The sequence below is a fragment of the Lepus europaeus genome, chromosome 12 (assembly GCF_033115175.1).
Source record: "Lepus europaeus isolate LE1 chromosome 12, mLepTim1.pri, whole genome shotgun sequence".
In the NCBI taxonomy this organism is placed as follows: Eukaryota; Metazoa; Chordata; class Mammalia; order Lagomorpha; family Leporidae; genus Lepus; species Lepus europaeus.
The window spans coordinates 74957246-74967812 of record NC_084838.1 but is presented as its reverse complement, the minus strand read 5'-3'; positions in this window follow the sequence as shown (position 1 = coordinate 74967812).

Genomic DNA, 10567 nt, shown 5'->3' with positions numbered 1-10567 from the left:
GTCACAAGCCCTGAGAATCAAGTTTGAGATAGTGGAAGGTGAGATAAAGGGTATAAAGTGACCCACAAGGGGGGATGTGTTTGTTCCTAGTCTGCTCTCAGGAAGCGCTGGGCTGGTGGCTTGCTGCGTGGGGCAGAGAGAAGCCACACAGCACACTTGCCACATCTCTGGCCTGTGACAGAGCACTCAGTTGGCAGCGCTCAGGACTAGCCAACACGGCCGGGAGTGATGATGTGCTTGAGCCAGGAGGAAAGGACTTCTGGGTTTACCCAGGAACAGCTACTCTCAGTGTTTCTGACAGAGAATCCAGCAGGTGGCTCGTCCCCTTCGGTTTATTTCGCCTTTCTTTGTCTTCTGTCATGGAGAGGGCAAGACAAACAAAAGCTGGTCCCCAGGAGGCTGGAATGTCCTGGTTGGAGTTCTGAGAGGTTCTGCAATCCTGGGCCAGGCCTGGACCAACCTTGTTCCTGGAGCCTACACAGCAGCATCCATTCCTCTGTGTGTGTGCTGCGGAGCCACCTGGTCCCCACCCTTACTCACTGTATGTTGGGTGAAAGTGACCTCATTCCTGTCACCAGGGAGGGGGAATGGGATTCTGGCCTGGCCAATGGCCAATCAGCTGGCTGCGTTCCTCTGATGCAGGGACAAGTTCAGAAATGGTCATGAGACATGAGGAAACTGTTTCTATGGGTTTGATGGATACAATGTACATATCATAAAATTCACCCATTTGAAGGACAGATGCTGCTAGACCTACAGGAAGGTTCCGTCCCAACGAACCTACTGGGAATTGAAAATATCCTAGGTTGAAAGTGCATTTAACCCACCTGTCCTACCAGACACCCTGGCTCGGGAGCCCAGCACTCCAGAGTTCCACAGTTTCCCTTGGTGACGGTGGGGCTCCCTGGGACCCGCAGCTCATGGCTCCAGCTCAGGGTCACGAGGCAGGACCTCAGCCCAGAGACGACCAAAACTCAGAAGTGCAGTTTCTCTTCAATTTGTGTTGCCCCCATACTGTTGTAAAACTGAAAATTCCTAAGTCAAAACCTTGTGAACAATCGATGATTTTTCAGTAAATTTACAGGGTATCTATCACAACAGTCTGGTTTTAGAACATTCTGTCATAAAGATCTCTTATGCCCATGTGCAGTGTAAAGCGATTTTAGCGGAGTTGTCGGGGAGATTGACAAATCCTTCTGGCAGGGCCTATTTGCAGTAAGGATACCAGGAGCCTGGAGCTCTAAGGAGAACCTGGGAGTAGGGCAAAATCTGCAGAAGGCTGTCCAGGGCTGGAGGGAACCGAGTTCAGAGGCCACTGGTGGAGGCCTTGATGAAAGCAAGCCTGACTTTTTGGTGATATTACCTACATGACCATTTGTCTTCTGCCACTTTGGCTTGGGTCTTCCATCTCTTTCAGTGGGAAGAATCTCAGCTGAGCCCCAGACTGTAAGAACAGGAGTTGAAAGAGAGGAGGGCCCATTTCCAGACAGCTATGATCACAGAATTATGCCACCTGTGACCAAAGAGGGCATTTTACAAATGAAATTCCTTAACCCAGGGCCAAGAAGAATCTGGACAAAATGTTGGCTCTGTGCAACCCTAAATTTGATCCAGTGTTTCCACTTCAACTAGCCATCATCACCATCATCATAGCCATTACCTCCTACAAAATGTTTTCTCCATACCAGTTCCTATGCTAAGTATCATGCAAGTATTACTTCCTGTCATCTTCACAACCATGCTCTACAGTAGTGTAGCAGGGTACTTGAACAGAGAGAGAAGACACCAAGGCTTTAGCACAAAAATATTTATTTTCATGCCAGCATGAGGCTCAGTGTGATCCATAGCCAAAACAAATTGAGCCCGGAACAAAGAGAGGCATTTCTTTTTTTTTTTTTTTTTTTTTTTTTTTTTTTTTTTTTTGACAGGCAGAGTGGACAGTGAGAGAGAGACAGAGAGAAAGGTCTGAGAGGCATTTCCCTAGATACCTTTTAGCTTCTTCGTCTCCCTTATCTGGCTACATACGTTTTAATTGAATGTTCTAATGTTACATGGCGGGTATGGGGATGGCTATAAGGTTGCCTGTGAGTAGTTACTGATAATGTTAACTAGTTTCCCTTAATAGGTCCAATGCTTCTCTCCACCCCCAACCCCATAGAGAGTGAACTGTATGTTGATTGGCTAACACTGATTAACACTACAGCACTGTGCTGACAGGCAGACAAGGAAGCCGTCACAGGCAGGTTGGCTGCATTCTTTCCCCCAGGATAAGTCCTTTTTCTTTCTCTATTTCTGGAAGGCTCCTATCACAGTAGGTACTGATATTGTTTCCATTTTACACATGAGGAAACTGAGGCAAGAAAAGGTGAAACAACTGCTCCAGGGTAACTTGGACACAGGCGCGCTGGCTGCAGAGGGGACAGCACTGCACTGCCTCTTGTAAATAAAAATTAATCTAATATCAGCTTTTATTTATTTTTAAAGATTTATGAATGTATTTATTTGAAAGGCAGAGTTACAGAGAGAGAGAGAGAGAGAGGAAGAGACAGATCTTTCATCTGCTGGTTCACTCCCCAAATGGCTACAATGGCTGCAATTTGGCCAGTCCGAAGCCAGGAGCTTCTTCTGAGTCTCCCATGTTGGTGGCAGGAGCCTAAACGTTTGGACCATCCTCCGCTGCTTTTCCCAGGCCTTTAGCAGGGAGCTGGATTTGAAGTGGAGCAACTGGGACTGGAACCAGTGCGTGCACACAGTATAGCAGGCATCCCAACCCTCTACACTACAATGCTGACCCTAACAACAGCTTTTAAACACTTCCTTTGGTCTTTCATCCAAAAGTACTGCCTTTTTCCAAAATTCTGATGTATTCATTATACATATATATTAGATTATATAATATATATATATTATATAAAAATAGATTTATGTATATATACACAAAAAATCTATTTTCTCTATTTTTTAAAAGTTTATTTATTTATTTGAAAGGCAGAGTTACAGAGAAGCAGAGGCAGAGAGAGAGAGAGGTCTTCCATCCTCTGGTTTACTTCCCAGATGACTGCAATGGCCAGAGCTGCACTGATCTGAAGCCGGCAGCCTCTTCTGGGCCTACCATGCAGGTGCAGGGGCCCGAGCACTTGGGCCTTCCACTGCTTTCCCAAGCCACAGCAGAGAGCTGGGTCAGAAGTGGAGCAGCCAGAACTCAAACCGGCACCCATATGGGGTGCTGACACTGTAGACAGTGGCTTAACCTTACACTTTGCCACAGCGCCAGCCCCTATTTTCTGTATTCTAAGGCTCTTTGATTATATAAACAATTTTTATCTACCTGATTTTGGGGAATCATAAACTTTTGTGCATCTTAAACTTTGTTTTGGCTTTCTCAGTATGTAGTATAAAGAAGGTCTTGGGGGCCGGCGCTGTGGCGTAGCAGGTAAAGCCACTGCCTGCAGTGTCGGCACCCCATATGGGCACCTGTTTGAGTCCCAACTGCTCCACTTCTAATCCAGCTCTCTGCTATGGCCTGGGAAAGCAGTAGAAGATGGCCCAAGTCTTTGGGCTCCTGCACCCATGTGGAAGACCTGGAAGAAGCTCCTGTCTTCTGGCTTTGGATCGGCACAGCTCCGGTAGTTGTGGCCAATTGGGGAGTGAACCTGTGGTGGAAGACCTCTCTCTATCTCTCTCTCTCTCTCTCTCTCTCTCTGCCTCTGTCTCTCTGTAGCTCTGGCTTTCAAATAAATAAATAAATCTTAAAAATAATAAATAAATATCTCTTAAAAATGGTCTAACTAGTTGTGGCAACCTATTTTTTGCATCCTTATGATGAAAAACTGAAAGACTGCTCTGCCTTGGTAATTTTAATTGCAATCTAATATATGGTCATGATATGCAATATCATGGTTGAATCTGAAATTTTACGTTTTGTCAGTCAACCGACAAAACTGTGGAATCTGGTAGTGAACAGCTGACTTCCCTGACACTATTCCCAAACTAAGAGGAACTTAAATCTGTCTTTTAAAATTTCTTGACATAAAATGAGACATGCAAAGCCCTTGAAAAGCCTTGAGATGCTGTGGGAATGCAATGTCCCGTGCTCTCTGGGTTATTTTCATGTACATTGTCCATCTGATCCTTCCCTAAGCCTGATGGTTGAGCAGGGATTATCAGGCCAAAGCACTGTTGTTTTTAGGGCGGTGCAGTGGAAGCCTTTGGTTTTTTTGTAGACAAAGTGAAAGTGGTCTTTTAGAGCATTAATTTGGTGTATATATATAGAACTGCTGGGGAGGATGGAGGACGGTAAGGAGTGAGAACAGCTGGAAGGCTGACTCCCATCTTTTTGCTTAATATAGGGGCTCTGGGGGCCAGTGTTGTGGTATAGCCAGTAAAGCCGCTGCTGCAGTGCCGACAACCCGTATGGGTGCCGGTTCGAGTCCAGGTGGTTCCACTTCCAATCCAGCTCTCTGCTATGGCCTGGGAAGGCAGTAGAAGATGGCTCAAGTCCTTGGGCCCCTGCATCTGCGTGGGAGACCTGGAAGAAGCTCCTGGCTCCTGGCTTTGGATTGGCTCAACTCCAGCCATTGCAGCCATTTGGGGAGTGAACCAATGGATGGAAGCTTGCTCGCTCTCTCTCTCTCTCTCTCTCTCTCTCTCTCTCTCTCATACACACACACACACACACACACCCTGCCTTTTAAGGGGCTCTGTGCCAGTGCCTGAGACTCACTTGAATTGGGGCATCAGGACTTTCCTCCAAGTTCTGCCAGTGCTAAAATCCATGGGGCCTCAACAGGGCACTGGGGACGTCTGAGCTAAAGGCAATGGCAAGGTGACCGTGAACTACAGCAGTCAGGTGGGGAGAGGCGTTTGGAACGCGGCTGGAGGGAACCCTCGGTGGAAGCTGGGCAGGCTTTTCCTGGCCTGAACGCTCAGACCTCGAGTGATGGAGGTGGGGTGCAGTCAGGCTTTCTGAGCCTTCCATCAACAACCCCTCTCCATTAGATTCTCGGGCACATCAGCAGCACCCTACCCTTTTTACTTTCTTTTTTTTTAGATTTATTTGTTTGAAAGGCAGAGTAACGGAGAAAAGGAGAGAGAGAGAGAGAGAGAGAGAGAGAGAGAGATCTTCCAACCACTGGTGCATTCTGCAGATGCCTGTATTACCCAGGGCTGGGCCAACCCAAAGCCAGGAGCCAGGAACTCCATCCAGGTGCCCTATGTGGGTGGCAGGGGCTCAAGCACTTGAGCAGTTATCTGCCATACCCCTGACTCCCCCCAGCACATTAGCAGGAGGATGAATTGGAAACAGAGCAGTCAGAACTCAAACTGGCACTGATATAGGATGCAGGTGCCCCAAGTGGTGACTTAAGCTGCTGTGCCTCGTGTACCCCATAGTTTTATCTTGAAAATGTTTATGGCATGTGTTTTACTCCCTCAGGGCGTGCCTGAGGGCTGGTGCTGTGGTGTAGTAGGTAAGCCACTGCCTATGATGCTGGCTTCCCATTGGGTGCCAGTCTGTGTCCTGGCTGCTCCACTTCCAATCCAGCTGCTCGCTCCTGGCCTGGGAAAACCAACGGCCCAAGTACTTGGGCTGCCACAAGAAGACCTGGAAGACCTGGAAGAAGATCCTGGCTACTGGCTTCGGCTTGGGTCATCCCCGGGTGTTGTGGCCATCTGGGAAGTGACTCTCCCTGCTCCCCCCCCCCCCCCATCTCTCCCTTTCTCTTTGTAGCCCTTCAAAAAGAAAAACTAAAAGAAAAAGAAAAAGAAAGGGTATGCCTGCCTTAGGGAAACATGCAAATTTGACAAGGTGTAAACACCTTTCCTTGGAACCCATGCCCCACCTTTCCAAGCTACCATTTGAAGGTTTTTTCCTACCCCCCTTGGCCAGTATGATGTCATGTTTATCCTGTAGGGAGACAGTGCAGCATGACCATGAACTTATCTGTCCTATGAACCCCTACAAATCCAGGAGCAGTGCTGGAGCATTGTCCCTGCACAAGGTGTGTGCATTTCGTTTGCTGGTTTTCTCCTGCAATCCATCGACCATGCTCACCAGGTGCAGCTGGTGGGAATGTGTAGCTTGAGGGAGAGGAGGGCTGAGCCTCTGGGAGGCGACGGCTTTGCACCAGGGTGGATATTAGTGTCTCCCAGGAATAGTCAACCCTGGATCCCTTGGTGTCTGTGGGGGATTGGTTCCGGGATCTCCTATGGGTACTAACTTCCATGAATGCTTGAGCCCCTCACTTGGAATAGGATTTGGATGTAACCTGCACCTGTCCCATCATAGTTTAAGTCATCTCTAGATGATTTGTGGTACCTGATGCCACATAAATCGTTTTTATGTTGGATTGTCTAGTGAGTGATGATGAGAAAAGTGTGTGCGTGTTCAGTACCGACACAAGTTTGCTTCTGGAACGTGCGTGGGATGAGGACCCACAGGGAGGGGGCGCCGACTGCAGCAGCAGGTGTCTTCCAACTTTGCAGCTGACATCCATGCTGAGAGAAAAGGAAAAAAGCAAGCTCAGATTTTCATTGGCTCTGATTGTTTTATTGCAACTTGGAGACCGAAAGCCTGGATTTCAGCCCTGTTTGTGCCATGTATGAGTTGTTTGAACTGGAGCATGTCAGTTAATCTCAGTTAACCTCAACAGCAGAAGGGAAGTTACCGTAACTTCCTTCCTGTCCTGTTGACAGGATTACTGCAAGGATGAATGTGTTGATGCACGTGAACAACACTGCATACGTAACAGTACCGACGGACCGTCTCATCTGAGGAACGTGCCACGGGCGACTGCCGCGTTCGTCTGGGGTCACGTTCTCTGCCACTGCTGGCTGCTAGCATCTGTCCTCTCCAGCAGTATTAAGTTTACTAGTGAAAAGGGAATATTATGGAAAACGGAGGATTTCAAGGATGGAGTTACAGGCTTCTGGCTTCAGCCTGGCCTAGCCATGGCTGCTGCAGGCATTTGGGCCGTGAACCTTTGCATGGGAGATAACTCTCTTTGCTTTTCAAATAAATAAAAATCACCTTTTAAAAAGCCTACCCCTCCTTTGAGGGAGGGCTGGAGTACTGAACCAGGAGTGAGGAGCCTGACCTGCGGCCTGCTCTTAGCGATCTTGGAGCATCAGGCACCATTCTGTGCTTTAGTTTCCCTACTCTGTAAAATCCATCAACTGTTTCTTCTTTGGAATGAGTGTTGGGATCATCAGGAAAGAGCCTCACTAGTAGAATTTTTGCTCTGTTTCTTCCCCTGTTTCCAAGGCCTAGAAAAGTACTTGGCATGGAGTAGAATCTTTCACTCTATAAATATACAGCTTGACACATATATAATATATTTTATGAATGAATACATAAAACTTATTCAAAATCTGCAGGTCTAGATCCACTCTGGAATCTTCATGCAGTGAGGGCCTGTACTCATGTGTGTGTGTGTATTTGTGTGTGTGTATAAATATATATACACACAGAGCTTTATTTATTTATTTGAAAGGCAGACTGAGAGAGAGAGAGAGAGAGAGGTCTTCCATATGCCAGTTTACTCCCAAATGGCCAGATCTGGGCCCATCCAAAACCAGGAGCCAGAAGCTTCTTCTAGGTCTCCCATGTGGGTACAGGGGCCCAAGCACTTGGGCCATCCTCTGCTGCTTTCCCAATCGCATTATCAGGGATCTGGACTGGAAGTGGAGCATCCAGGACTCGAACAGGTGCCCATGTGGGATGCTGATGCTGCAGGTGGTGGCTCTACTTACTATCCCACAGTGCCGGCCCCTCTATGTATATTTTGGAAAAATCCTCCAGTCATTTTGCTAAGCATCTCTGGCTAATAATCACTAAGAAACATGAAACTCAACAGTCTCCAATGTTTCACATAGAACTGCTTGATTTACCCAATAAAAATATGGAACATCCAGTTAAATTTGAATTTCAGATAAGCAATGAATAGCTTTTAGTGTAAGTATGCATCATGCAGTATCTGGTTGCTAAAACTTATATAAAGATAAGCATGTAAGGCTACTGCTGAGGTTCATGGTTAGAGCTAGAGAGTGGCACCATGACACTGGCCCAGATTTGGGAACCAGACAGATAATTTTGTTTGGAGTCTCTGTCCTGACTGTGTCATCTTAGCAAATTGCTTAACTTCCCTGGACTCCATAACTAGCATATTTACCCTGTAGAGTTGGTCGAAGAGATTATTAGAGATAATACAGGTGTGATACCTACACTTAGGAATCATTTATTAGGTTTAGCTATTGTTACTGTTGTTGATCTTTTTCAGTGGGTTTGAAGAAGTCGGCATCCATGAGCCTTTTATTGGCCACTCTGGACACTTGTCAAGTTGGCACTCTGAAACAACCAAGGTGTGGTTAATGGTTCTAGGGAGAGCAGAGCAGAGTTAGACCCAATGGAGAGCCTCTATCAAACAGTACCTCTATGTCTGGGTGAACAAAACCATACAAAAGATTAATAGATTATCCAGAATAAATAAAGGAAGGAAGTGCTTTCATTTCGTTCATTATGAAATGTCATTTGCTAACAGACTTTTTCTGATGTTGAAGGTAAATATTTGCTGAGGTTTTACCAGGTCACTGTACAGAGGACAGGCTAAGGCTGGGGCACGGGAGCACTTCAGTGCTGGCCTGGTGGGATCTCACATCTCGATGAAAAGATTCTTCTGTGTTTGGCGCTTTGGTTGTTTCTAGACACTTTTGATATCTCGCCTTTGGGCACACAGACAGACACACATGGTGGTGAATGTAAAATGTTTACTAAAGGGAAACAGTTCACACAGAAATGTCTGTTTTGGACAAAACCTTCAGAGATTTCATTATCGAAATAGAAATAGGGCTAGAAAATAGATTAACAGTAAATGTTCAACTGAATGACTCGAATATCTACAAATTACCTGAAGCCTCATGTTGCTTCCATTGTTTACCCCACAGTCTGCTGAGGGCACATGGACCAGACTCAGCTGTGAGTGTTGGGACTGTCAGTGAACGAAAGAGGCCAAAGTGCCTGCCCTGGAGGAGCCCACATTCTCTTACAGAAGGACAAAATCATAGCTAAATGAGTGAATTCTGAAGGTGGTGGTAAGGGTCATGGGACAAATTGGAATGGGTTAAGATTTTAAAAGAGATTTATTTATTTGAAAGGCAGAGCTGGGGTGGGTGGGGAGAGAGAGAGAGAGAGAGAGAGAGAGAGAAGAAAGAGAAGAGAGATCTATCTTGTATCCTCTGGTTCATCCCCCAAATGCCTGCAATAGCCAGGGCTGGGCAGGGCTGAAGCCAGGAGGCAGGAACTCCAGGCAGGACTCCCATGCTGGTGGCAGGAACCCAAGTACTTGAGTCATCACCTGCTGCCTCCCAGGCGCATTCTTGGAGAGTTAGATCCCAAACAGCGCCGCTGGGACTTGAACCTTCACTCCAATAGGGGGTGGGGGCATCCCAACACTGGCTTACTCTGCTGCACAACACCCATTCCTGGAGTGGCAGTTTTAAGTGGCATGGCAGAGGGCCTCTCGGGGGGAGGTGACATTTGAGGATAGGAGGGGAAGGAAGGAGACACCTGGGGGAATGTCAGGCACGAGGACCTGAGGCAGGAGCATGTTTACAGCTTAGCTGGAGTGGCCAGGGTGGCTGCAAAGGACAGAGCTAGAGGAGGAGAGGAGTGTAGGAAAGAGATTCATAATCACCATAAGGACTCCACAAACCCAACTTCCAAGGTGAGCCTTGGTTTTCTGATTCTGAGACTATAGGAAAATCCTAAACTACTTAAGGGAAACGTTCCTTGACCGACAACCATGTGAACCACAGCCGTCTTGGAAGTGAATCCGCCAGCGCTGGTCAGGCCTTCAGATGACAGAAGCCACCACTGGCATGGCACCATCGAGAGTGACTAACCCACAGCCAGGCAAATAACCAGCTCAGATTCCCGACGCTCACAAATTGTCAGGAGGGTGGTTTGCTCAAGCTGCCAAATTCAAAGAGAACTGTTTTAAAAGCCTATTTATGTTTGTTTGTTTGAAAGGCAGAGAAACTGAAAGATAGATAAAGAGACGGTCTACCCACTGGCTCACCTCCCAAGTGCCTGCAATAGCCAGGGCTGGACCGGGCTGAAAGCCAAGAGCCCAGAAATCCATCTAGGTCTCCCACGTGGGTGGGAGCTGTCGAACTGCTGCCTCCCTGGGTGCCTCTTAGCAGGAAGGTGGATGAGAAGCAGAGGAGCTAAGGCTCAAACCAGGCAGCCTGATAGGAGGTGCAAATGTCCCAAGCAATGGCTTAACCTGCTGTGCCATAGCAACTACTCTGGGGATAATTTTTTAATGCAATAATAGACAATAGTTTCAACTAACTTTTTTTTTTTAAGATTTATTTTATTTATTTGAAAGACAGAGTTGCAGAGAGAGGTAGAGACAGAGAGAGAGGTCTTCCATCCACTGGTTCACTTCCCCAGATGGCCTCAACGGATGGAGCTGAGCCGATCTGAAGCCAGGAGCCAGGAGCTTCTTCCGGGTCTCCCACGTGGGAACAGGGGCCCAAGCACTTGGGCCATCTTCCACTGCTTTCCTCG